At 38.1% G+C, this 27,382-nt stretch overlaps 1 long non-coding RNA gene across 9 annotated transcripts in view; it reads left to right on the top strand.

Annotated features, from left to right (window-relative positions):
• LOC140528052 (uncharacterized) overlaps nucleotides 1-27,382 on the top strand; it is a 34,807-nt gene that overhangs the window by 1,555 nt on the left and 5,870 nt on the right. For 4 of the 9 annotated variants that reach the window (XR_011975038.1, XR_011975035.1, XR_011975041.1 and 1 more), the window contains exons 2-4: nucleotides 247-332; nucleotides 6,730-6,814; nucleotides 7,343-7,424. This is a non-coding gene — a long non-coding RNA (uncharacterized lncRNA). Of the gene's footprint in view, nucleotides 1-246; nucleotides 333-6,729; nucleotides 6,815-7,342; nucleotides 7,425-27,184; nucleotides 27,277-27,382 lie in introns of all 9 variants that reach the window. The other 5 variants (XR_011975037.1, XR_011975043.1, XR_011975036.1 and 2 more) reach the window with 5 other exon arrangements.

Consider the following 27,382-nt stretch of genomic DNA (forward strand, 5'->3'; position numbering starts at 1 on the left):
CTGGCTGAAGGAGAGCCTTGAAAGCACATGTACTTAAAAAGCTAATGTGAGTGTGTGAGTGTCTGGAGAGCTGTGAGATGTGCTGAGAGGCAGTGATTGAGACAGAAAGCTAAAGGAGTGAAGCTAGTTGTATGTTCCTAGCAGTATTGGAGAAAACATTGTCAAGAGAAACTGCAAAGCAATGAGCTGAATTGCATTGAGGTCCTGAATTCCACTCACACTAACAGTATTTCATCTCTTTTTCAGTGACTGTGACTGAACCTATACGGTGAAGGGAAAACCTGAGTTCCCGAATAGGAGATTGTAACTATTCATTCACTAAAGGAGGTTGGGTATGAGTTCATTCTCTTTCTTTGCATGCATTGAACAAAACTTCTTTATGTTAATATTTTGGTAACCTTGGCTGCTTGCAGGGGCCTAAAGAAACACAAACTCATTTCTGATATTCCAAGAGGAGACTTAGAGGATCATTACTATCAGGAGATCCTTCTCTTTTCCCACTTCCACGTACCTCCAGTCTCCTCCCCATTGAACTCGTTCTTCCTAGGAGATTGAGGTCTAAGGGATCTATTGACATATGGGTTACAGTTTTATTATTATTTTTGTTACCATCATCACTCTTCAGAGAAGAAAACAAAGGGTTTTTTTTTTTTTTGTGTGTTGTTGTTGTTTAATGTCTTGGTTTTTTTTTTTTAATATTGACATCACTTTCTAGTGACTCTCCTTTCCACCTCACAATACAACCCTCCCTCATAACAAATCCTTCCTGCAAAACACATCAGCACATTGGCCATGCTCAGAGAAGTTAAATTGTTTGCCCTGGGTCATGCTACATGTAAGTATTAGAAGCAGATTCAAAACCAGCTGCCTCCTTACACCAAATCCAATATTCTTTCTTTCTTCAGTTCCTTCTTTTGCTAAATGAAGAGAAGTTAGATTAAAAAAATTCTCTAAAACTTGTTAACTTATGTTCCTATTTTCAAATATGCTGGGGGGGATGATAAAATTTTGAGACATTATATTCACTTGAAATAAGGATTCACCAGTATTATGCTGGAAAAAATTAGTGGAACAGCAGGACAAACTACATCATAAGAAACATGAAATTTATAAAAAATAATGACGCAAAGAGACATCTTTGTTGCATTCCAGATAGCAAGTGAGTCAAAGGAAAAGGAAAACTCAGGAAATGTCAAATACTTTCTGACTCAGCCATAGCAAAGCCAGTAACAAAGATCAAACATTTTTAATAGGGGTGTTATGCCAGAAAAAAAATAAAAAGAATTCCTAGTAATCACAGTGAAATACAATACTGAGGAAACAACAATTAGTCATGTCTGGCACTGCATCACAGTAGAAACAAACACATATTTGATCATGTCATTCCCCCATGTACTAAAAACCTTGACTAGCTCCTCATTTAAACCAGTTACATGTCATTCAAGGCCCTCCACCACTTTGTTCCAACTTCTATCTTCTTGTAAACCATCACCTGGGGCAATCAAGGTCTTCTGGAATACCCCACAAGCAATTAATGTTAATCAGAAGTTGACAAGTGCTCTTTCCCTTTGGCCAAGAACTGATCATTTCTTTTGCAGATAAAAAGCTCAAAGTTTTTTTCTCCTTTAAGCTCATGAATAGTTTTCTCTCTTGGGGAGAGGACTGAACTCAGGAAAAAAAGCTTATTCTTCCTCTTTTTCCTATCCAAATGAATTTTCCTACTGTTGTCATTCATTGTCCTTTCATTCATTGTCATTCATTGTCCATTTCATTTTATTCCCTCTCTTTGCAAGAGGAGGCAGCTAGATATTGGCAGTAGATAGAACTTAACTCAGGAAGACTTAAGTTCAAATCAGGCCTCAAACACTAGTTGTATGACCCTGGGCAAGTCTTTTAACACTGACTTCAGTTTTCCCATCTGTAAAATGGGTTAGAGAGAGAAATGGCAAACCACTCCAGTGTCCTTGCCAAGACAGCCCTTTATGGGGTCATGGAGAGTCTGATAAGACTGAACAACAACTTTGTATAAAACAAAATCTGGTTATTACTAATCGTTTTGTGTGATCTGTATTAAGCAGATACAAATAGCAAAGGTTTGGATTTTTGTAAAGTAATGACTTTAGTGAAGTTGAATCTTAGGGAAATGAGAGTAGAAAACAGTGACTCCATCCACAATTGTTCGGTTGCGTATGAGTCTATCGTGACTTGGAGTTTTCTTGGGAAAGATACCGGAGTGGTTTGCCATTTTGTCTTCTAGCTCATTTTATCAATGAGAAAACTGAGGTAAACAGGGTTAAAAGACTTACCCAGGGTCACACAACTCGTATATGTCTGAGGCTTGATTGGAGCTAAGGTCTTCCTGATTCCAAACTCTAAACTATTCACTGTACCACCCAGCTGTGCTTACAGATACTATGGAAGTAGATTGAAATAGGGCCCCTAAGAAAGCATGTTTTCATAATCAAGAGTCTATAAGCAGAGAGAAATTAATAACACACATTATAAATTTATTCCTAGACCTAACAGAGGTTAGTCCTTGAGGAAAAGGGAAAGCAGCCCCTCCCCCCTCAAACATGGAACACATCAAGTGTTGTATGTGGTGGCCCTGCACAAATATTATAAATCACCCTTTTCTCCAACAAAATATTGACACTTGGGGACCTCTTACAATTTTATATGTAGAAACCTCATCCTTGGGGATTAATTTTGGAAGATTATCTTTTTTCTCTTGTTATTTCTCCTATCCAATTATTGGGACTTAAGTTTTATGATTTTTTTTTTTTGAATGGTCATTTAAATTCCCTCTTGTGCCTTAGATTAATTGTAACAGTTTTTTGGAATTGACCTGCTCCCTGGATCAGGTTTAGCTGATATTGACTGGAAAGAATTTTGATTTATTCACTTTCCTTGGGCCTTTGAGTCCCATTTGCTTCATTTTAAATATCTTTGTATCCATTGATTTTTTTTCCTGAGGGGGACATTTTCAATCCCGCTTTTGTTTTAGTTTTGTTGCTTATATTGCTTTGTTTCTTTCTCTAAGAAAGGCATCAAAGGTAACGGATAGAGAGCCAGCCTTGATGGCCTGATGGAGTTCAAGTCTCTCTTACACAATGAGCAGTGAGGCCCTGGGCAAATCACTTAATCTCTCTAGGCTACTTCCCAAGATAAAAATTTCAGAGAAGGTGCGGATCTACTTTGGTAAAAGTGATTGCCTCACTTGAGAAATCCCTCTACCATTGAAATGACAGGTCCGGTTGCTATCCTATTTTAGCCTCCAATGAGATTTTCATCTGCTTCCTCTGGAAGGGTTTTTTCTTCTTTTTTCTGGAGGGGGCGGGGGATGACTCTTTTTTCTCTCCCAACCCTGAGCAGTCCCATTACTTCAGCTTCTTTTAAACATGTTATCTTTTTTGTTTGTTTGATTTTAGGTTTTGGATGCATAGATTTTACTACATTTTCTGGCTATTTACCATAATGTTTATAGCTATTTGTTCCAGAAATGATCCATTTTGTTGCCAGTTTTATTTTCCGTTTTTGCAGGGTGTTGTCCTCAAGTGTTTTTTATTCACTGTATGTTATTCACATTGTGATTTGATATATTTTATTACTTAAAAAATTATTGATATTACTTTTATGATCTCCATTATATTTCTGTTGCATTGATATTATGTCTGTATGTTTACTAAAATGTCAGTGTGTACTGATGGGAAACAATTCCACCCTATTCAAAATATCAACAGGATACAAGTTGGGATCTTCATACTTTATCTACATATTCACCAATGCAGCCAGTGCAGACACTTGCAAGAGAATGAAGATAAATATTGGCAGAACACTGGATTTTCAAACTGAGTAGTGGATACTTAGATATTTGACCTTGGTGACTCCCTAATACAGTACCAGAAGACTGAAAGGATTGGTCGAAGCATAACTCAATAAGAGAAGGGGCCTAAGTAGCAATTTAATTCACTGATGCACAACTAACTGTCTGGGACAATCAGGGATGGAAAACAATAAAAACAGTCTGGAAGAACTGTTGGTCGTTTATGTCATCAAAGAATTCAGCAGCCTATGACAGGGATAATGAAAATGGAAAGATACAAATGTCCATTAACTACCAGACTTTGGACAAAAGAAGTTAAATGAACCGGTGTACTACATTCTCTGGATTACCTATCCAGTATCCACTTATTACAATCTTAGATTTACATAGTAAATATTAGCATATTTTTGTAGCTGAAGAAGACCTTTCATATGCCAGAGTGCATTTTTCTAGTTTGAGTGCATCATCCAGGTGCCTTAGGGGTAGCTGTCATGTTTCCACAACTGATAGTAATGCAAGAAATGACTATAAGGAGAGAGTTCATTCTGGGCACAGCGGAAAGTCAAGGCAAAGTACAGAGATGTGAGATGGATTGTTACATACGAAGAGCAGAAAGACCAGTGTGACTGACTGCCAAGGACATCGAAACAAGTAAAAAGTAAGAGGAATAAGTTGATCTTAGAGGTAATAGAGAGTCACTGAGCTTTTTGAGTATGTATATGTAGGGAGAAGAGAGGTGATATAGTCCGACTTTAGAAAATAGGGTCATTCCCTTTAGAAAATAACCTTGGCAGCCGTGTGGAGGATGTATTGGAAAGGGGAAAGGCTTAAGATGGGGAAACCAAATAAAAGTATATTGTAAGAGTCTAGGAAAGAGGTTAACAAGGGCCTGAAAATTGAATGACAACTATATATGTGTAAAGGAGATGTCTATGTGAGAGATTTTGATGAGATATTTATTAGATGGGAGAGTCAGGAGTCAGAGATGATACTAACATTGTAAAACTGGATGAAAGGAAGGATTGTGCTGCCCTGGATAGTAATAGGGAAATTCAGAAAGGAGTGAGTTTAAGGAGCAAGGCTGTGAGCCCTGTTTTGGACATGTTAAATTTGATATGTATATGGGACATTGAGTTTGACATGATTATAGGCAACTTGTGATGTGGAACTGGAGTTCTGAAGTCATCTGCATGGAAATGGTCATTTCATTTATCAGGGCTGAAAAGGTTACCAAGTGAGAGTTTAGAGAAAAAAGAGAAAAGAACCCAAAATGGAGCCTTGCTGTATACCCACATTGACTAGAATGATGGACCAATAAAGGCTGGGAAGACAGTTCTCTAGGAGGAGAGAATGTTGAACAATACAAAGAACTCAAGAAGGATCAAGACTAAAAAGTGATCTTTAAATCTGACAGTTGAAATCATTGCTTGTGCTTTGGCTTTCTACCTGCCAGCCATGTTAGAGGAAATCATGGGACCAAGGCTCAGTGCTCCTGCTATTTACCTTAGAACACCACCTAGTGGAGACTATGAACAACATATTTCATTCCACGATTCCATTTAAAATGCAGTATGTAGTAGATGCCCAGCTGGCACATGGCCTACACCTGCACAAAAAGATGGCCAGAAGCCAACAGTGGCAAGGTGAGAGATTTTACCAAGAAACTATCACAAGGCCCAGTGAACAGAACTGAAATCTGTGAGTGATGGAAAGGGGTCAATGACAGCAAACATAGGAATGAACAGATGTTAAGAAATACTGTGGATTCAGAGGAGCCCAAGAATTAAACCTGGAAGAAAAGACTAACTCCAAAGCAAGTACAAAGAAGAGTATAAGAGAAAAATGACTTGGTGACAAAGACTACAAGAGTGACTGAAAGAAATAAAGCAACAGTTAAAAATAAAATTACAAATTAGAGCTCTGAGGGGTAAAAAATTGGAAGGAAAATGAAAAGATTAAAATAAAAGGTAGAAAACCTATTGGGGTTGGTGGGGTCTTTGAAAAACGAAAGGGAAAAAGCAGAGCTTAATGATTAGAGACAACAAAAACACTGGTGCAAAGTAAAAAAAAAAATTAAAAATTAAAGAAAATGCCAGATACTGCCTATCAGAAAGAACAGAACTGGAAAACAGTTTGAGAAGAAATTAAGAGTCACTGACCTCCCTAATAATCAGGACCAAACAAAAAACCTTGATGTCATTTTACAAAAGATAATGAAAGAAAACTATCCCAATCTAATAGAACCAGGAGACAAAATGAAACTAGAAAGAATCTACTAGTCACCTGGAAGAAACCACAAACTAAAAACCCCCAAGAATGCCCTTGTTAATTTCACTGTTATCCTCCACTCTTTACATTCCCTCATCCCACATTTCCAATCCATTGCTAAATCTTGCTATTTTCCCTCTACATATCTAACATCTAACCTCTTTTCTCTTTTCAAACAGCTATCATCTTTTGCTTACATGATTGCAGTGACCTCTTAATTAGTCTCCTTCTCTCTAGCCTTTACCACACCAGTCCATCCTTCATATTTCTAACAAAATGATTTTTAATTAGCACATATCTGACAACGTTATTCTCTTGCTCAATAAACTCCAAGGGCTTCCTGTTGTCTCTAAGCCACAACTCCTTTCTTCAGTTTTTGAAATCCTTCACCAACCATATCTAACCTATCTTTCCAACTTCATTGTTATAAGATATTTCATCTCCCATATCTATGCCTTTGCACTTGATGACCCCTGTGCCTAGAATGCATTTCCTCCTCATTTCTGCCCCACAGAATCTCTTCCTTCATGATTACATTCAAGTTCCACCTTCTACCTAAATTCTTTCCTGATTCCCCCAACTCTTGTTGCCCTCCCTCCCTGTAGTTAACTACTTTGCTGTTTTTGTTTGTTTTTTAGGTAGCTAGGTACCACAGTGGATAGAGCATTGGAGCTGGGAAGATCTGAATTCAAATCTTGCCCTGTTTCCTTGCTGTGATCTTGGGCAAGTCACTTGACCTCTATTTGCCTCAGTTTCCTCAGCTATAAAGTAGAATTAATACTAACTCCTACCACCCAGGGTTGTTGTAGGAATAAAGTGAAATAATATTTGTAAAGTACTTTGCAACCTTAAGGCATCATATAAATGCTAGCTATTATTATTATTCCTTTTACATTTATGTAAATATATGTATGTTGCATGTGCCACATATATAATCCTAATACCTACACCAAGAAAAGATAAAGCAAAGAAAAAGAAATATAAAGTTTATCTTTTGTCTATGTTTGCCAGTTCTTTCTCTAATATGAATAACTATTGTTCAAAAATGTAAATAACGTTGGCAGAAAGACTATAGTAATTTCTTTAAAATTTTTTTATAAGATCAAGTTGTATTTTTACCAGGGATGTGAGGATAGTTTAATATTAGGAAAAAGATAAATTAATCATATTACTTGATGTATATCTTGCAGATACCACATTATTGAAACTTTGTTTTCTTATTCATTCTACTACCTTTTTCCCTTTTATTAGGTGGTGCCAAAAATAGAGTGATAGTCTTGGATTTGGGAATATTCCTGAGTTCTTGCCTCAGGCACATATTAGCTAAAACTGGGTAAGTTATTAAGTCTTCCTCATCCTTAATTTCCTCATCTGTAAAATGGGGATACTTGTAGTATCTATATGAAAAGGTTGTTGTGGGGATCAAATGAGATATGTAAAGTACTTTGCAAACCTTAGAGTTTGTAAACCTATAATTATTAATATTATTAGATTGTTTAGTCTACCTACGTATAAAGTTATGAGTGTTAGACTTGTGTTTTCCTCCGTTTTTGTCCTTGTTTGCTTTTCAATATCTTTTTTTTAAAAAAAATCCCCTTCCTCTTTTAGAAATTTTTTCTTCCTAGGTTTAGCTTTACTTAAACTTTAAACTTTACTTTACCTAATTTGATGCTAATCTGTTCCATTGGGTTCTTTTCTCCCCTACTTCTGTTTGTCTACTCTTTTCTGAGTTCAGGAGCTTTATTTGAATTGTTTCTTTTTTATTTATTTTCATTCTTTCTTATCTTTTTTTTTCTCTTTTGTCCCTTTGCTTTTCTAAGTTATGTTAAAAAAAATCTTTTTATCTTCTTAAAATTAATAGCTTTTTTTTAAATTGCACTTTTTGCTGTTTTCCTTTCCTTCATTCTTTTCATTATTTCTTCTCTTTTAGTTGATTCTGAAAAAGTTGCTCTGCCTTGTAAAAAATCATGTTTATTTTTTCCAAGGTTTCCATTATAATAGTTCTATTATTTAAAATTCAACAGATATGAATTTTCCATATCCAGAGAACAGAAAAAAATAGTATTGTAAATAAAGTTGTGAACTCCTACTATGAGCAGTTTTCTTTCCTCAAGTATATATGTTCAACAAAATTAAAGTGCTATCCCACTTTTCTCTCTCTCTGAACTTCCTTTTATTCTGTGCATTAACAAAAATGTTTCATTGAGGTTTTGTTTTTCTTTTCTTTGTTATCAGCACTATCACTAGTCACCCCTTTAGTGCTTAAATGGATGCTAAACTATTTGTTGCATATTTATTAAACATTGATGTTATTTCATTGTCAATGGTGCCTTTAAATATGTGGTTTCTCTACTGATATCTTTTAATTATGACTACTTTCACTGTCACCTCCTTTGTCCAGTTTAATTACAATTGAGATTCATGTGATTCTGCTCCTTCTACCTTCTTCTATGTTTATATACTCTTCTTCTCAGACCATTAATTATGAGAAATACTTCTATTCCCTTATTCCTCATTTTTTCCCCAGTACAGTAGAACCTTGATTTACAACTTGGTTTACATAGGCTTCGCTGGTCAAGGAATAATTTTTCACAAAATTTGTCTTGTCGGAAGAACAAAAGTTTGCAGCACAAACATCGCTAAGGGATGATGTTCAACTAGGACAATGGTTTTGGTTTTGGTTTTTTTTCTTGGAACCCATACAAGATTGCATGCCATCTTGGGGAAGGAAATGGGAGGGAGAGGGAGAAAATTGAAAACTTTCGGAAGTGATTGTTGAAAACTAAAAACAAATAAATTAATTTAAAAAAACATCAAAAACAAGTATTGTTAGATGGATTCCTAGTCAGAAGTGAATGTAAAGAAAAAAATTCAGTGAATCAAAACATGAAAGTGATTCTAAAAAATGAAAAATAAGTGAAGGCAGTCTTTTAGTGAAAGTGGCACAAGAGAGAACACTTTTGATGTTGAAATCCCTGATGTTCTCATAGAAGGAGATGCTCCTTCCAAGCAATAACCCTCCTCCTCCCTCTCATCTCCCTCATGCCAGCCATGATTCTTCTCAAAGGTAAAGTGCAGGTTAATTTATTTTATTTTTGCTTTATGTTGTATATTAATCATTGCTATTGTATTTCAGGTGCATTAGGGACAAAAAAAACTTACTTAAAATTATAAATAACTATTTTTATATGATTATTTTGGGGATGATCATCTGACTTTACATTATTTTCTATGGAGAAATGATCTTTGCAATATGAACAAATCACATGATGAACAGAATCTTGGAACGAATTAAATTCATAAAATTAAAATCATAAAACTGTATATTCCTTTTCTGCTCTATTTTATTTCTTCTCTAAAGATTTCCAAAAAAGAACAGAAAATGCTACCAAGCTTTTTCTTTTTCACATATTCAGCTCCCTCTATCACTTTTAAAGATGTTAGGGTCTGGAAGGAACATTTTTTTCCTTTCTACCTATTAGAATTTAAACACTTCATCCATGTTCATCTCTTTCCAAGTTCTCAAATGTATTTACATTTCTAGTTTCCTTTTTGAAATTTGTATTTATGTTTGCCATTTCATCAGGAATGCTATAAAGTTTCCTATTCCATTAAATATCTATTTCCTTCCTCTCCCCCCACCCCCAGCCTATAGAATTACCCTCACTCTTGAAAGATAAATTATTGTTGGTGGTAAACCTTTGGGAAAATTGTATTCCAGTATTTTCCCTCCTCTATAGTAGTTGGAGCATGGTTTTGTGTAATCTTGATTGTAGTCCCATGATATATGAAATCTTCCTTCCTGACTCATTGAATTATTATTTTTTTTTGGTTATGGAATTCCTGAGAGTTTTCATTTCTTTTAAGTGGTAACTGGTAGATTCTTGCTGTTTTTACTCTGACCTTTGGGTGGAAAAGAGCTGGGCACTTTTCTTTTATGATGTTAAGTGTTTGGATTTGCCATGATTTTTAGGAATTTGGTCTCAGCAACAGTATAATGCCTTTGGACTCAGTCACTGAGCTGGATAGTTCTGTTGGTTCAGTGATAGAATTGTCGATTCCCCTTTTGTCTGAGATTCTTGCCCTAGTTATTTCTCTACAAACTTCAGCTTGGGCTAGAAGCTAGAACTGAGATCTCACTCTGTTCCCAGGGATTAGTAATTTTGCTACTGTTTGTTTCTGAACTTGCTTCTCTCTTGGAACACATTCCATGACCCACAGCAGCTAACTGCTCCAAAACACTACCCAGGGGTGCAGGTGTCGTCCTCTGTCCATCTTGGATCTGTGATCAAGAATGAGGCAGGACAACAAAGCTTTCAGTTAGCATCTATTGCTGAACAATGCCATGATATGGGTCTCTTACCTCCTCTAGTTCCGAAACACAACCTTTCCTTGGATGTTAGAGTACTAGACTACATCCCCCAGTGTCTACCAACTTCTTCTATCTTCTCTGTCTTCTTCTGCTGACCTGACCTGGAAAATCAATCAATCAATAAACATTTGTTAATTGCCTACTATGTGCCAGTCATCCTGCTAAGCAATGGAAATGCAAAGAGACACAAAAGCCAGTCCCTGCCCTCAAAGAACTTACAATCTAATGAGGGAGACAACATGTAAACAGATATATACAAAGCAATCTACATACAGGATAAGTTGAAAATAATTAACAGAGGGAAGTCTCTAGAATTAAGAGGGGTTGGGAAAGACTTCCTGTAAAAGATGGTATTTTAGTTGGGAAGTAAAGGAAGTCAGAGAAGTTAGTAGGTTGAGTTATGGAGGGAGAGCATTCTAGACATGGAGGATAGCCAGAAGCTAAGGGTGTCTACCCCACTCTTGTTTGTGAAACAATCAGGAGGCCAGTGTCACTGGATCAAAAGTATCGGGTAGGGGACTAGGTTGTAAGGGGTTAGGTTATGAAGGGCTTTATATGCCAGAGAGCCACTGAATCTGTTGAGTAGGAGGGTGACATGATTGGACCTGTGCTTTAGGAAAATCACTGAATGGTGGATGAAATGGAGTAGGGAAAGAGTTGAGGCAGGGAGACTCATCAGCAGGCTATTGCAGTAATCTGGGCATGAGACATGAGGGCTTAGACTAGAGCAGTAGCAGTGTCAGAGGAGAGAAGGGGAATGATTCAAGAAATGTTCCAAAAATGAAATCAACAGGTCTAGGTCAAAGATTGAATGACAGTGGAGTGAGAGATAGTGGGGAATCCCCCAGTGAATCCTAGGCCATGAGCCTGAGGAACTGGGAGGATGGTTTTGTCCTCCCTAGTAATAGGGAAGGTAGGAGGTATGGAGGGTAAGTTTAAGATATCTACTAGATGTCTTATTTATGGTGTTTGAAAGGCAGTTGGAGCTGTGAGATTGGAGTTCAGCAGAGAGTTTGGGGCAGGATAGGTAGATTCAAGAATTTTCAGCTAAGAGATGACAATTAATTCCATGCTAGTGGATGAGATCACCAAATGAAGTAGCATAAAGGGAGAAGAAGAAGGCCCAGGGCAGAACCTTGAGGGCCACCTATGGTAAGATACCTATAGTGTGATCTGGAAGAGGATCCAGCAAAGGAGTTAGAGAAATCAGATAGATAAGAGAAAAACCAGGGAGAGCAGTGTCCTGCAAACTTAGAGAGAAGAGAGTGTCAAGGAAAAGGTGATCCACAGAGTCAGAGATTTTGGAGAAGTCTAGAAGAATGAGAATTGAGAAAAGACCATTGCATTTAGCAACTAAGAAATCAATAGCTACTTTGGAGAGAGCAGTTTCAGTGGAATGATAAGATCTGAAGGGATTGTAGGGAGTTAAAAAGAGAATGAGAGAGAAAAAGCCAGGCACTTATTGTAGATGGCCTTTTCAAGAAGTTTAGCTACAAAAGACAGAAGAGATATAGGACAATAGTTAGTAGGGATGGAAAGAATTCTAATTCTTTTCTCGTTTCACTTACAATTTCATTTCTTATTTATTGCTTCATTTCTTCCAGGTACTCTTGGAGTCATTTTGGCCAAGCCATTTTTTTCCCCCTCTGAACTTTTGCTTATAGTTGTTGTAGAGTTGTTCTTTCAGTCAGTCAACAAATATCTATTAAGCATTTATTATGTATCATGCAATGTGCTAAACTCTGAAGATTCAAAGACAAGTTAAAAAAAAAACCCAACCCAAAAGAAACAAAAGCAAAAGACAGTCCCTACTCTCAAGGAGTCAATTCCTAGTGGGGAGACACAATATGCAAGCATCTATTTACAAGCAAGATATATAAAGGAAAATTGAATATCTCTAAAATTTGGCTATCTCAAAAGACAGAAGGAACTAGTATTAATGGGGAATCTAGAAGGGATTGATGTAGAAGGTGATACTTTAGTTGGGAACTGAATGAAGTCATGGAAGGTAGGAGATGTAAATGAGTAGGGAGAGAATTGTGGGCATGGTAGATAATGCCAGTGAAAATACCCAGAGTTGGGAGTTGGATTGTCTTGTGCCAGGAATAGAAAGTAGAGCAATGTTTTTGGGTTTCTAAGTAAGGGGGAAGTAGGGGAGAGTAAGGTATAAAAAGACTGGAAAGGTAAGAAGGGACCACATTATTAAAGACTTTTAAAGCCAAGCAAGCGAAAGAGTTACTGGAGTTTATTGAATGGCATGTGTGTGTGTGATGTGGCAGATCTGTGTTTTAGGAAGGTCAATTTGCCAGGTGTTGAAGATGGTCTTGAGGCAAGAAGACCAACAAAAAGTTTATTGCAATAATCTAGGCATGAAGTAATGATGACTTATACTAGAGGGATAACACTGTCAAGGCATATTCAAGAGATGTTATGAAAGAAAAAAATACAGAACTTGGCTACAAATTGGTTTTGAGGATGACACCTATGTTGCAAGTCTGGGTGACTGGGAAGATGGCGCTGCCCTTCACAGTAATAGGAAATTTAGGAAGGGGGGAAAATTTAGGGAAAGAAAGATGAGTTTAAATTCTTGACATGTTATGTTTAAAATGTCTACAGGACATTAATTTAAGATATCTAATAAACAGTTGGAGATACTAGACGGGAGGTTGCCACTGGGTTTTCAGTTGACCCATAATATTTTTTTCTTTTGTGTGTGTATAGTTGATATTTATTTATTTGCATTTTCATACTCAGTTCTTAGTCTGGGACTTTGAGCCAGGGACAGGCTCCACTTCTTCCTGAGCTCTTAGATGTGGTAGTTAAGCCATATTTAGTCCTTCAGTTGATTTGTTTGGATCCTACTCATGGTTTCCATTTCCCCATGCTGTCTATGCTCAGAACACTGACAAGTTTTAGATACTCCTGAATCATTTTTGGTCAGAGTGATCCAGTCTGTAGGACAATTTTGAATATCTCAGGTTGGGCTGCCATGGATTTGTGGCCTCCTGTGGGGATACTAATCAGAGAAGTGCTTGGCCCTAACCCTGTGTTAGTGATTAGAGTGTTCAAACTGCTTCAGATTCCTGAAACTCCTGGAGTTCCTGTTTCCTGGAAGCAGAGTGCTAACACTTTCTGAATACCCCTGGAGTGTCTCTGGTCAGAGGGCTGGCAGATGTCTGGCTTGTTTACTTGCATTCATGGTAGCTTCTTTGGTTGAGGAGTCCAGCAGATTTTGACTGTCTCCAAGTCACCTACATAATTTCATTCTCCATATTCAACTTAAGTCCTTTTCTCTTCTCTCACATTCCCATAGAAACTGGAGAAAAGAATAAAGAAATGAAGGAAGAAAGCATGAGATGGAGCTGCCTGTTTGGTTAATCAAGTGCCGGACACCAGACCTTTGGCAGTCTGCCCACTCAAACCCAAACCCAGCTAGCAAACTCAAATAATCAAAGGACACTGTAGTGAAAACTCCTCGTTCTCTGTTTATCAACTTCCTTAGCTTTGCTGACCCACACTTTCAGTCTACCCCCAGATACACACAGGGATAACCATACTCTTGTCTTATCATCATCCACAAGTATTCCACCCTCACGATCCAGAATTTTAAATTTCATTGACTTTATTCTATCTTTCCATTTATTCATGTGGTTTGTGCCTCTTAAACCTATTCCTTATTTTACCACAATCAACAAATATTTAGTAATTACTTGCTATGTATCAGGTACTACACTGTGCACAAGGGATACTAGTATAAAGAATGAAGTTATCCTTACTCAAACCATTCTAATGGGGGACACAACAAGCATCTATCTATCTGCTTATCTATCTATCTACCATTCTACCTATAGACATCTAGATATATAGAGACAGATAGATAGGTAAAGGGGGGCTAAGTTGAGCCAATCTCACTTTATCTTATTTAATGTAACTAAAAAAATACATCTATTAAATCAATCAAGAGGCATGAGCTAGGTAGGAACAAGTCAATCAAGTGTATTAAACTGATATTTTTCCCATCTGTCTTGTCCATCTTATATAAAATAGCAAACCAGTTTGGAGGCCAGCATTAGAGTCTTTGGAAGCCTAGAGGAGAGGGAATCCCTTGGTGGTGGTGGAGATGGGGGAGAGGAAACACCTCTGTCTCCTTCTTTGTGTAACCCTTCATTGAAGTTAGAGGATTTAGACTTCTCATCAGAATCCCAGCAGTATTCCCAGAATAGTAATAATTGTTGTGGTAATGTGGGCTTTGGAAGCCAAAGACATTAGATATACTGAGCAAAAATATTTATAGCAGCTTTTTGTGGTAGTGAAGAATTGACAGTTGAGAGGTTGCCGATCAACTTGAGAATGGCTAAATAAACTGTGGTATGTGATTATGATGGAATATTATTGTGCTATAAGAAATGAAAAGCAGGATGATTTTAGAAAAACCTGGAAAGAATTACATGAATTGATGCAAAGTGAAGTGAGCAGAACCAGGAGAACATTATACACAGTAACAACCATATTGTACAATGAAGAACTGTGAATAGCTTAGCTATTCTCAGCCATAAAATGTTTCAAGGCAATCCCAAAGGGCTAATGAAGAAGAATCCTATCCCCCTCCAGAGAAAGAATTGATATTGTCTGAAAATAGACTGAAGCATGCTGTTTTTCACTTTCTTTGTTTTATTCTTTTTTTGCTTGTTTGAGTCATCTTATACAAAATGACTATTATGGAAATGTTTTACATAATTGCACTCATATAACCTATATCTGATTGCTTACCAAATGAGGGAGAAGGGTGGGGAGGGAAGGAGAGAGAGATAATTTGAAGCTCAAAACTTAAAAAAAAAAAAAAAAAGCCCAAATCTTAAAAAATTGTTTTAACATGTAATTGGGGGAAAATATTATACACACACATTTTAAAGAAAGCTCCCCCATACCTAAAAGGAATGATCTGAGGACTCCAGAAAAAGAATTCCTGGAGCTTTGAGTTACTCTTTTATTGTATGATCTCCAATCTTGAGCACACTTTCCCCTGAACTCTGTATGTACCAGTGAGAGGGTTGTGTCAGAAACATATTCTGTTCAGCTATTCTTACTATTTCACCTTAGTAAAATGCTCTTTTATAAAAACTAATTATCTGATTGACTAATATCAATTGACAATCATGAGGGGAAGCATAACATTTGGAGTTTGTGAGCTATGGCATTGTAAAGACACTCCAAGCCCCTCAGGATACCCTAAAATTCTAAGGGGAGAAGAAGCAGTCTTGATGTGAGGACTCAGTTTACCAGGGCCAGTAAAAGCTGGAAGAGCAAGCTCATATACATAGATATATTTGTAACTATATATATATATGTATATATATATATATGTATATATATATATACGTATGTGGCATAACTGTGAAATGATTAATACAAATAAAAGTCATTAAAGAAATATATACAATATATATTCTATGGATGTGAAGGAAATATATACAAAATAGTTTCCGTCTGCCTCTGTTTGTCCTTTGTTTTCGAAGAAGACCATGACATCAGAGAAATGATGACATGACTTGCACTTGACTTTGTTTTGAGTGTGGGAGGGCTGTGCAGGGTCATCAGCCTCACTTTCTCCTCCTGAGCCATCTGGATCCAGTGACCAGATATTCATCAGGATAACTAGAGAAAGCCTAGAATGCAATGGGAGACCTTGGCCTATTCAGGTACTCACTTAGAGTGAGGTAATGCCCATTCAGTGAATAGGCCGAAGCTCAATGGGGAAGACGGGCACCCAATAATAGTTGGGGGCTGCAGAAAAAGCTTCATGCAGAAGATGGTATTTAAGTTTCTTCATTAAGGAAGGAGGGAGTTAAGAGAAAGGAATTAAGAAAGGAGGGTGCCTTCAAGGTATGGGGGCAGTAAATGCAAAGGCACTGAGATGGGAGATGGGGTATTCTAAGTGAGGAACAGAGAGAAGGTCAGTTTGGTTGAATTGGAGATTACAGGAGGAAGAGAAATACCCGATGAGGCTTGAAAGATAGGTTGGAGGGTAGGTTGTCTCCTCTAGGGCTTTAAAAGCTAAGTAGAGTAGCCTATATTTTATCTTAGAGGAAATAGGAAGCTACTAGAGAATTGATTGAGGAGAGACCTCAAATAGTCAGATCTGTGCTTAAGGAAAATTACTTTGGCAGCAGCTTGTGGCCTGGGCGGAAGTGGGGACTGATGAGGCCAGGAGACCAGTTGCAGTAATCTGGGTGAGAGGTGATGAGGGCTTGAACTAAGCTTGGTAGCTGTATGAATGGAGAGAAGGGGTCAGATATGAAACATGTAGAACTAGTAACAGCAGTATTTGGCAAGTCAATGGAAATGTGGGCTGTGGGAGAGAGAGGAATGAAGAATAATACAGGGTTATAAACCTGGGACACTGGAAGGATGTTGATACTTTCGATAGAAACAGGGAAGTTTGGAAGAAAGGAAATTTATTTTGGGGGGTAGGAAGATAATGAGCTCAGTTTGGGGCCTGTTCAGTGTAAAATGTTAAAGCTTCCAGTCACTCTACAGCTCCCTGCTTTCCCAGTCTGTCACTCTTGCTTTCATCATCTCATTTATCTCCTTTCTCTTTTAGATCACTGTTCAATGTAATGCTTTGCACTCAAGTCTCTTTCCCCCTTGACCATGCATCCTTCCCCTAAATCCAGTCCTCTCTTCCTTGTACTCAAATGATGCTGGAGAAAAATCACAGAACTGTGCTGAGGTCCACTACAAAATTATGTTATCTACTTTCAACTGTGTAAACATTGCTGCACAGCAACCTTTTACTCTTCTCTGATTGACTCCTCCTTTCACATTCGCTAAAGCATCTGTTCCAGGCATTCTCTTCTCTCCTCAAGGCAGTTTATCACCCCCTCCCTCTCATCAGAGATCATTGCCTCATATTTTATTTAGAAAATTAATGCCATCTGTCACAAACTCCCTCTTCTCTCAGAATTTTCCACCTCATATTCCTTCAGCATCCACCTCCATTCTCTCCTTATTTGTCCCAGTCTAGGAGGAAGAAAGTTCTTTTTCTTATTATATCTATCACCTTTCCCTTCTCATGGTCTTGATTCTCTCCCTTAAATAATTTCTTCTCAATTAAACATACCTTAAAATTAATACAGTCCATTTCAGAGAAGAAGAAATCTATATTCAGAGAAGAGGTTAGGTGACATTCCCAATCACACAAAGTAGTAAGTGAAAGAAGCCAACTTTGAAATCAGGTTCCATAATTCTAATCTTGGTGCTCTTTTTATATTCCTTCATATTGTCTATAGATATACCCAGTTGTCCCCTATGTCTCATAACTTTCATTTAACCCTGTCACCCATCAAATTAGTTTCTTCCCTTTCATAGTAAACTCCTTGATAAAGCTGTACTTGTTACCTTTACTTCACATCCCATTTGCTTCTATTTTTTCTTTTTAAATGATTTTTGATGCTCTTTTTTATATTACTGTTATTTCCCAATAACTCCCCCCTCCCAAATAAAAATCCTCTCTTGTAGCAAATGAGTACGATCAAGAAAAAAATCAACAAAATGGCCATGTCTAAAATATGTTTATAATGTGCGCACACACACACACACACACACACACACAGCATTCTGCACCTGTAGTTTACCACCTCTCTACTGAGAGAAATGAAGTATACTTCACTATGAGTTCTCTGAAGTTGTGATTAGTTACAGTACTGATTAGAGTTCTGAAGTCTTTCAGTGTAGTTTTCCTTCATGTACACTGTTCTCTTAGTTCCACAAATTTCATTGGTCATCAATTTATATGTCTTCCCATGAGTAACTCCTGTTTTGAGAGGCTCAGGTTCTCATGGAATTGGGGCTTTGCAGCATGCTCAGAGTACCTAATATAGAGGCATCCTGAATTCCCCTCCTGTATGGTTGTAAATGGCCTCTTTCCATTGGTTGCATAGTTGAAAAAGACTGCATCTTTTTAAACTGCCAGACTGGTACATATTCTCTTGCTCTGCCCTAGGGAGGGGAAAGGCTGTTATTTACCCACAGTGTGGGTATCATGAACTGACCTGGTCCTCCTCTTACCCAGTGACCTTAAGAATCAGCTTGGGAGTTGTGTTTTGGTTTGTTTCGTTTGCCTTTTCAGTTCTAGGTACAAGGGGTAGAATGCTCATTGGACCTGGGAATTTGAACCATGATAACTTTGGAATCAAGATTCTAGGTTGGATGTATAGTAGAAGCCCTGAGAAGCATGGGTACATGGGACTAGAGCCCAAGTAGGGCTTTGGACTTGGAATTTGGGATTGTGCTATTTAAGAACTCAGCTAAACTGTGAACCTAATCCTCCATACCCTGCCAGAGACTGAGGTGATGGTGGAGAGATTATGCTCCCAGCCCCCTCAGTGAGACAGCTCTGCTTCATGTGTTTCAATATTTGTACTGATCAGCTGACAGTTATTTGCTCTATGTACATACACAAAACTGGTTTAGCATGTTATACATCTTGTGCTTATTGTGCAAAGCTTTTGAGGTACAAAGGCAGGACATTTCTGGGATAAACACAATAGACTCATGCAGTGCTCTCTTTAGGAAGTGGCCCCTGGGGCTAAAGCAGCCAGGAGAAAAAAGAGACAACCCTAGGAACATCCAAATGCTGGACCAATACCCACGGCAACTCAAGATTGAAGCAGGAAAAAGATAAAGGCCAGAGACAATATTTATGGTCACGCCTGAATTTACACCTAAACAGAATTTGAGCCTAGTAGTACAAATCAAAAGAAGGATACTTTATATTTATGGTGTATAGATTTATATATTTACTTCTCACCTCTTTTCTTAAGTTTCCCTTATTAGTTGAGAGCTCCCAGGTTTCACAGCCTTGGGGTCATCCTCAAGCCTTTACTCCTTCAAACCCCATATCCAATCATTTACTAAGTCCTGATTTTACCTCTTGTTGTTGTTGTTATTAATTTTTCTTCTTGACGAGGATCAATGACATCAGGAGGGAGATGTCTTAACTTCCAAGAGAATTAGATTTTAGTGAGGCAGACCTATGCAAAGTCATCAGCCTCACTCTCTTCCCCAGAGTCACTGGAGTCCAGTGCAAGATTTAAATCAAGATGACTGGTAATGGCCCAGTGTTTTTGCCTCTAAAGCACACTCACATCACCTTCTCTCCACTCATATGACCATCACTCTAATTTAGGGCCCATAACTTTTTGCCTAAATTATTGCAATAGCCTCCTTAATTGGTCTACTTTCTTCCAGGCTTTCCCTCTTTCAATCCATATTCCACATAACTCCCAAATTTATATGTATATATATATGTATATATATATATATACATATATATATATTAATTTTAGTTTTCAACATCCATTTTCACAAGATTTTGAATTCCAAATTTTCTCCTCATCTCTCCCTTTCCTTCACCCTAAGACACTGTGCATTCTGATTACCCCTTCCCCCAATCTGCCCTCCCTTCTCTCACACCCCTCCCTTCCCTTATCCCCATCTCCTCCATTTTCTTATAGGGCCAGATAGATTTCTATACCACATTCCCTGTATTTCTTATTTCCCAGTTACATATAAAAACAATTTTTAACATTTGTTTTTAAAACTTTGAGTTCCAACTTCCCTCCCTTCCTCCCTCCCTCACACATCCCCACTGAGAAGTGAAGCAATTCAATATAGGTTATACATGTGTAGTTATGCAAAAGACTTCCATAAAAGTCATGTTGTTAAAGACTCACTATATTTCCCTCCATCCTATCTTGCCCCCCATTTATTCTATTCTCTCTTTTGACCTTTTCCCTCCCCAAAAGTGTTTACTTCTAATTATCCCCTCCTCCCATTTGCCCTCCCTTCTATCATCCCCCCCACACCCCACTTATTCCCTTGTCCGCTACGTTCCTGTAGTGTAAGATAGATTTTCATACCAAATTGAGTGTGCATGTTATTCCCTCCTTATGCCAAATGTGATGAGAGTAAGCTTCACTTTTCCCCTCTCACCTCCCCCCTTTTCCCCTCCATTGAAAAAGCTTTTTCTTACCTGTTTTATGAGAAATAATTCGCCCCATTTCATTTCTCCCTTTTTCCTCCCAATATATTCCTCTCTCACCCCTTAATTTTATTTTTTTAGATATCATTCTTTCCTATTCAGCTCACCCTGTGCCCTCTGTCTATATGTACATAATCCCTCCAACTACCCAAATACTGAGAAAAGTCTCAAGAGTTACAAATATTATTTTTCCATGTAAGAATGTAAGCAGTTCACCTTTAGTAAGTCTCTCATGATTTCTCTTTCCTGTTTACCTTTTTATGCTTCTCTTGATTCTTGTGTTTAAAAGTCAGATTTTATATTCAGCTCTGCTCTTTTCATCAAGAATGCTTGAAAGTCCTCTATTTCATTGAATGGCAATTTTTTCTCCTGAAGTATTACACTCAGTTTTGCTGGGTAGGTGATTCTTGATTTTAATCCTAGTTCCTTTGACTTTTGGAATATCATATTCCAAACCCTTCAGTCCCTTAACGTAGAAGCTGCTAGATCTTGTATTATCTGATTGTATTTCAACAATACTGAAATTGTTTTTTTTTGGCTGCTTGCAATATTTTCTCCTTGAATTGGAAACTCTGGAATTTGACTACAATATTCCTAGGGGTTTTTCTTTTCAGATCTCTTGCAGGAGGTGATTGATGGATTCTTTTAATATTTATTTTACCCTGTGGTTCAAGAATATCAAGGCAGTTTTCCTTGATAATTTCATGAAAGATGATTTCTAGGCTTTTTTTTTGATCATGACTTTCAAGTAGTCCCATAATTTAAAAATTGTCTTTCCTGGATCTATTTTCCAGGTCAGTTGTTTTTCCAATGAGATATTTCACATTTTCTGCTATTTTGTCATTCCTTTGGTTTTTGTTTTATAATTTCTTGATTTTTCATAAAGTCATTAGCTTCTATCTGCTCCATTCTAGTCTTTAAGGAATTATTTTCTTCAGTGAACTTTTGGATCTCCTTTTCTATTTGGCCAATTCTGCTTTTTAGGACGTTCTTCTCCTTATTGGCTTTTTGGATCTCTTTTGCCATTTGGGTTAGTCTATTTTTTAAAGTGCTATTTTCTTCAGCATTTTTGGGGTCTGCTTTAGCAAGCAGTTGACTCATTTTTCATGATTTTCTTGCATCACTCTCATTTCTCTTCCCAATTTTTCTCTTTTTTTAATTTTTTTTAATTTTTTTTATTATTTTTTAATGTTTAACAATCACTGCCATACAATTGAGATTTTATCCCCCCCACACCTACCCCCCACTACCCCCTCCCTCCCCATGACTGCATACAATTCTGTATAGGTTCTACATATACTTTCCTATTGAGTATATTTTCACTATAGTCATGCTATGTAGTCAGACTAAAATAAATGAAAGAAATCACATAACAAATCAAAACATGATACACAAACACATACACATACACAAACATGATCTACTACATTTTGTGAATGACTTCCATATTTCTTTCTCTGAGTATGGAAGGCATTTTGCCTTGAGAACCACCTTTGGGATTTTTTTTTTTATAAGAAGTTTTTGCGTTATTACAAAATTCCAAGTCTACCAGAAAAAACTCTCACACACTGTGGTCGTTGCTGTGCACAAAGTTCTCCTGGTTCTGCTCCTTTCACTCAGCATCAGGTCATATAAGTCCTTCCAGGCCTCTCTGAAGTCTTCTTGTTCCTCATTTCTTATGGCACAATAGTACTCCATTACATTCATATACCATAATTTATTCAGCCATTCCCCAATTGATGGACATCCCCTTGACTTCCAGTTTTTGGCAACTACATAGAGTGCTGCTATAAATATTTTTGTACATGTGGGAGCCTTTCCCATTTTTATGATCTCTTGGGGATATAGTCCTAGTAGCGATATTGCTGGGTCAAAGGGTATGCACATTTTTGTAGCCCTTTGGGCATAGTTCCAAATTGCTCTCCAGAATGGTTGGATGCGCTCGCAGCTCCACCAACAGTGAATTAGTGTTCCAATTCTCCCACATCCTCTCCAGCATTTATCATTTTCTTGTTCTGTCATGTTTGCCAATCTTATAGGTATGATGTGGTACCTCAGAGTTGTTTTGATTTGCATCTCTCTAATCAATAGTGATTTAGAGCATTTTTTCATATGATTATAGATAGCTTTAATTTCTTCCTCTGAAAATTGTCTGTTCATATCCTTTGACCATTTATCAATTGGGGAATGACTTGTATGATTATACATATGAGTCAGTTCTCTATATATTCTAGAAATGAGGCCTTTATCCCCGAGCTTAGCTGTAAAAATTCTTTCCCAATTTACTACATCCCTCCGGATTTTGGTTGCATTGGGTTTGGTTGTGCAAAAACTTCTCAGTTTAATGTAATCAAAGTTATCCATTTTGCATTTCATAATGCTTTCTATCTCTCCTTTAGTAAAGAATTCTTCCCTTCTCCATAGATCTGATAAATACACTATTCCTTGCTTCTCCATTTTATTCATGGTATCAATCTTTATACCTAAATCATGTACCCATTTGGACTTTATTCTTGTGTACGGTGTCAGGTATGGGTCTATGCCTAATTTCCGCCACAGTTATCCAGTTTTCCCAGCAATTTTTGTCAAACAATGAGTTCTTATCCCAGAAGCTGGGGTCCTTGGGTTTATCAAACAGAAGGTTGCTATATTCCTTGCCTACTGCATCTTGAGTGCCAAGTCTATTCCACTTGTCTACCTCTCTGTTTCTTAGCCAATACCAAGTGGTTTTGATAATTGCTGCTTTATAGTAGAGTTTGAGGTCTGGTAGCGCTAGGCCACCTTCCCAAGCATTTCTTTTCATTAGTCCCTTTGATATTCTGGACCTTTTGTTTTTCCAAATGAATTTTGATATTATTTTATCCAGCTCTAGAAAATAATTGTCTGATAGTTTAATTGGTATGGCACTATCTCTTCCCAATTTTTATCCTACTTCTCTCACTTGACTTCCAAAATCCTTTTTGAGCTCTTCCATGGCCTGAGACCAATTCATACTTTTCTTGGAGAATTTGGATGGAGGAGCTTTGACTTTATTTCCTTCTGTTTGCATGTTTTGATCTTCCTTATCACCAAAGTAACTTTCTATAGTCTGATTCTTTTTCCGATTTTTACTCATTTCCCCAAACATTTACTTGACTTCTGAGTTCTTTCTCAAGGTATATTTCTGCTTCCAGTGATGTGAGGGGTATACTGTCAGCCACTGGATTACCCAAATCTGTGGACCTAGAGCTCCAAAAATAGGGTCTCTGCCCCTATTGTTTCTGTGGCTGCTTCAGGTTTCTCTACCCACTTTCTCCTCTGCCACCCTGGGGCTCAGATCAGACCATTCCACTTTCCTGCACTGGTCCCACAGGCTTTTCCCACTGACCTTCCAATTTTTCCTCATCATTTTGGGGTCATGAAGTCTGGAAACCACCACAGGTGTGAAAGATTCAGTCCCCCCAAGGCCTGCTCAGGTCCTGTCTGTCCTGGTGCAGCCCACGTACTATGCCCTGCCCCCTGCATGGCACGATAGACACTTCCCAGTGACCTTCCAAGATCTCTTGGGCTAGAAATTTGCTGCACTCCATAATTCTGTGGGTTCTGCAGCTCCAGAATTTGTTTAGTCATTTTTTACTGATATTTGGCTGGGCTTGGAGGAATGCTGTAGAAAGTGCATGCTGTTGCTCCACCATCTTGGCTCTGGGCCCTCCATGAGTATTTTTTAAAGCACTGATCTGATCATTGCATTTCTCTTCTCAAAACCATCACCAATTCCTTATTGCCTCTAGGACAAATTACATACTCTTCACTTTGGCATTTAAAGTCCTTCAATTCCAACTTGTCTTCTAGACCAATTTCACACTTTTCTCTTTCATGCACTCTATCTTCCATTCAAATTGGGCCTTTGTGCTATCCCTCATATTCACATTCTGTCTCCCAGACTGCCTCTACCTGGAAAGTGCTATCTTTTATTTCTAGGTCCAATTAAGGCTCATCTACAGAGGTCTTTCCTGTGGTTCTTTATTACTGTTCTCTCTGTCCGTGAAATTACTTTATATTGATTTCTATGTATTTTCTATTTCCTTAACTGTGCATATACTATTTTTTAAAAATTTATTTATTTAACTATTAACATTCATTTTCACAAAATTTTGGGTTCCAAATTTTCTCCCTCCCCCCACCCCAAAACACCAAGCATTCTAACTGCCCCTATCACCAATCTGCCCTCTCTTCTATCATCTCTCCCTTCCCTTGTCCCCATCTTCTCTTTTGTCCTGTAGGGCCAGATAACTTTCTATACCCCTTTACCTGTATTTCTTATTTCCTAGTAGCAAGAACTGTACTCGACAGTTGTTCCTAATACTTTGAGTTCCAGCTTCTCTTCATCCCTCCCTTCCTACCCATTCCCTTTGGAAGGCAAGCAATTCAATATAGGCCATATCTGTGTGGTTTTGTAAATGACTTCCATAATAGTTGTGTTGTGTAAGACTAACTATATTTCCCTCCATCCTATCCTGCTCCCCATTGCTTCTATTCTCTCTTTTGATCCTGTCCCTCCCCAAGAGTATTGACTTCAAATTGCTCCCTCCTCCCATTGCCCTCCTTTCCATCATCCTCCCCATCCTGCTTATCCCCTTATCCCCCACTTTCCTGTATTGTAAGATAGGTTTTCATACCAAAATGAGTGTGCATTTTATTCCTTCCTTTAGTGGAATGTGATGAGAGTAAACTTCATGTTTTTCTCTCACCTCCCTTCTTTTTCCCTCCACTATAAAGTCTTTTGCTTGCCTCTTTTGTGAGAGATAATTTGCCTCATTCCATTTCTCCCTTTCTCCTCCCAATATATTTCTCTCTCACCCCTTAATTTCATTTTTTAAAGATATGATCCCATCCTATTCAATTCACTCTGTGTTCTCTGTCTCTGTGTGTGTGTGTGTGTGTGTGTGTGTGTGTGTGTGTAATCCCACCAACTACCCAGATACTGAAAAGTTTCAAGAGTTACAAATATTGTCTTTCCATGTAGGAATGTAAACAGTTCAACTTTAGTAAGTCCCTTTTGACTTCTCTTTGCTGTTTACCTTTTCATGCTTCTCTTCATTCTTGTGTTTGAAAGTCAAATTTTCTTTTCAGCTCTGGTCTTTTCATCAAGAATGCTTGAAAGTCCTCGATTTCATTGAAAGACCATTTTTTTCCCCTGAAGTATTATACTCAGTTTTGCTGGGTAGGTGATTCTTGGTTTTAGTCCTAGTTCCTTTGACTTCTGGAATATGATATTCCACACCCTTCAATCCCTTAATGTAGAAGCTGCTAGATCTTGTGTTATCCTGATGGTGTTTCCACAATACTTGAATTGTTTCTTTCTAGCTGCTTGCAATATTTTCTCCTTGACCAGGGAACTCTGGAATTTGGCCACAATGTTCCTAAGAGTTTCTCTTTTTGGATCTCTTTCAGGTGGTGATCAGTGGATTCCTTGAATACTTATTTTGCCCTCTGGTTCTAGAATATCAGGGCAGTTTTCCTTGGTAATTTCATGAAAGATGATATCTAGACTGTTTTTTGATCATGGTTTTCAGGTAGTCCCATAATTTTTAAATTGTCTCTCCTGGATCTGTTTTCCAGGTTAGTTGTTTTTCCAATGAGATATTTCACATTATCTTCCATTTTTTCATTCTTTTGGTTTTGTTTTGTGATTTCTTGGTTTCTCATAAAGTCATTAGCCTCCATCTGTTCCATTCTAATTTTTAAAGAACTATTTTCTTCAGTGAGCTTTTGAACCTCCTTTTCTATTTGGCTAATTCTGCTCTTTAAAGCATTCTTCTCCTCATTGGCTTTTTGAACCTCTTTTGCCAATTGAGTTAGCCTATTTTTCAAGGTGTTATTTTCTTTAGCATTTTTTGGGGTCTCCTTTAGCAAGGTGTTGACCTGCTTTTCATGCCTTTCTTGAAACTCTCTCATTTTTCTTCCCAGCTTTTCCTCTGCCTCTCTAATTTGATTTTCAAAATCCTTTTTGAGCTCTTCCATGGCCTGAGTCCATTGAATATTTCTTTTGGATGTTTGGGATACAGAAGCCTTGACTTCTATGTCTTTCCCTGATGATAAGCATTGTTCTTCCTCATCTGAAAGGATGGGAGGAGATATCTGTTCCCCAAGAAAGTAACCTTCTATGGTCTTATTTTTTTTCCCTTTTCTGGGCATTTTCCCAGACAGTTACTTGACTTCTGAGTTTCCTCTCCACACCCACCTCACCTCCAGATCAGCCCAGCTAGGTCTTAGGGGCTGAGATTCAAATGCTGCTTCCCAGCCTCAGTGCTTTGGGCAGGGGCAGGGCTGCTATTCAGTTGTGAGATTAAGTTCAGGTGCTCAGGTGGGGGCAGGGCCACCATACAGGGGACTCAGTTCCCTCAGGGGGTTTATGCAGAGACCTTCAACAATGGATCTGGGCTCCTGCCTGCTTTGGGAGCCCTTGTCTGCTGCTGCCTCCCGAGGAGGCCTGAGTCATGGAAACACCCCTTTCCCCTCTTGGCAAGCTGAAAAGACCCTCTCACTGACCTTTGGTGCCTGTGGGTGGAGGGACCTGCGTGGCTACTGGAGATTCTGTCCCTGAAGCCTGCTCGAATCTGCTCCTTTCGGTGCCAAGGGGCCAAGGCAGGGCTGGACTCTGCTCTGGGTCTGGTGTGTGACAGACCTTTCGTGTCAGTTTTTCAGGTTTCTCTGGAACAGAAATCTCCTCCACTCTGATGTTCTGTGGCTTTTGCTACTCCAGAATTTGTTGGGAGTTCTTCTTTACAGGTATTTTATGGGCTGTGGGTTAGGAGCTAGCATATGTGTATCTTTCTACTCTGCTAACTTGGCTCCTCTCTCCTGTGCATACACTATTTCCCCCAACAGAATATAA

Source organism: Notamacropus eugenii, chromosome 2 (assembly GCF_028372415.1).
Source record: "Notamacropus eugenii isolate mMacEug1 chromosome 2, mMacEug1.pri_v2, whole genome shotgun sequence".
NCBI lineage: Eukaryota > Metazoa > Chordata > Mammalia > Diprotodontia > Macropodidae > Notamacropus > Notamacropus eugenii.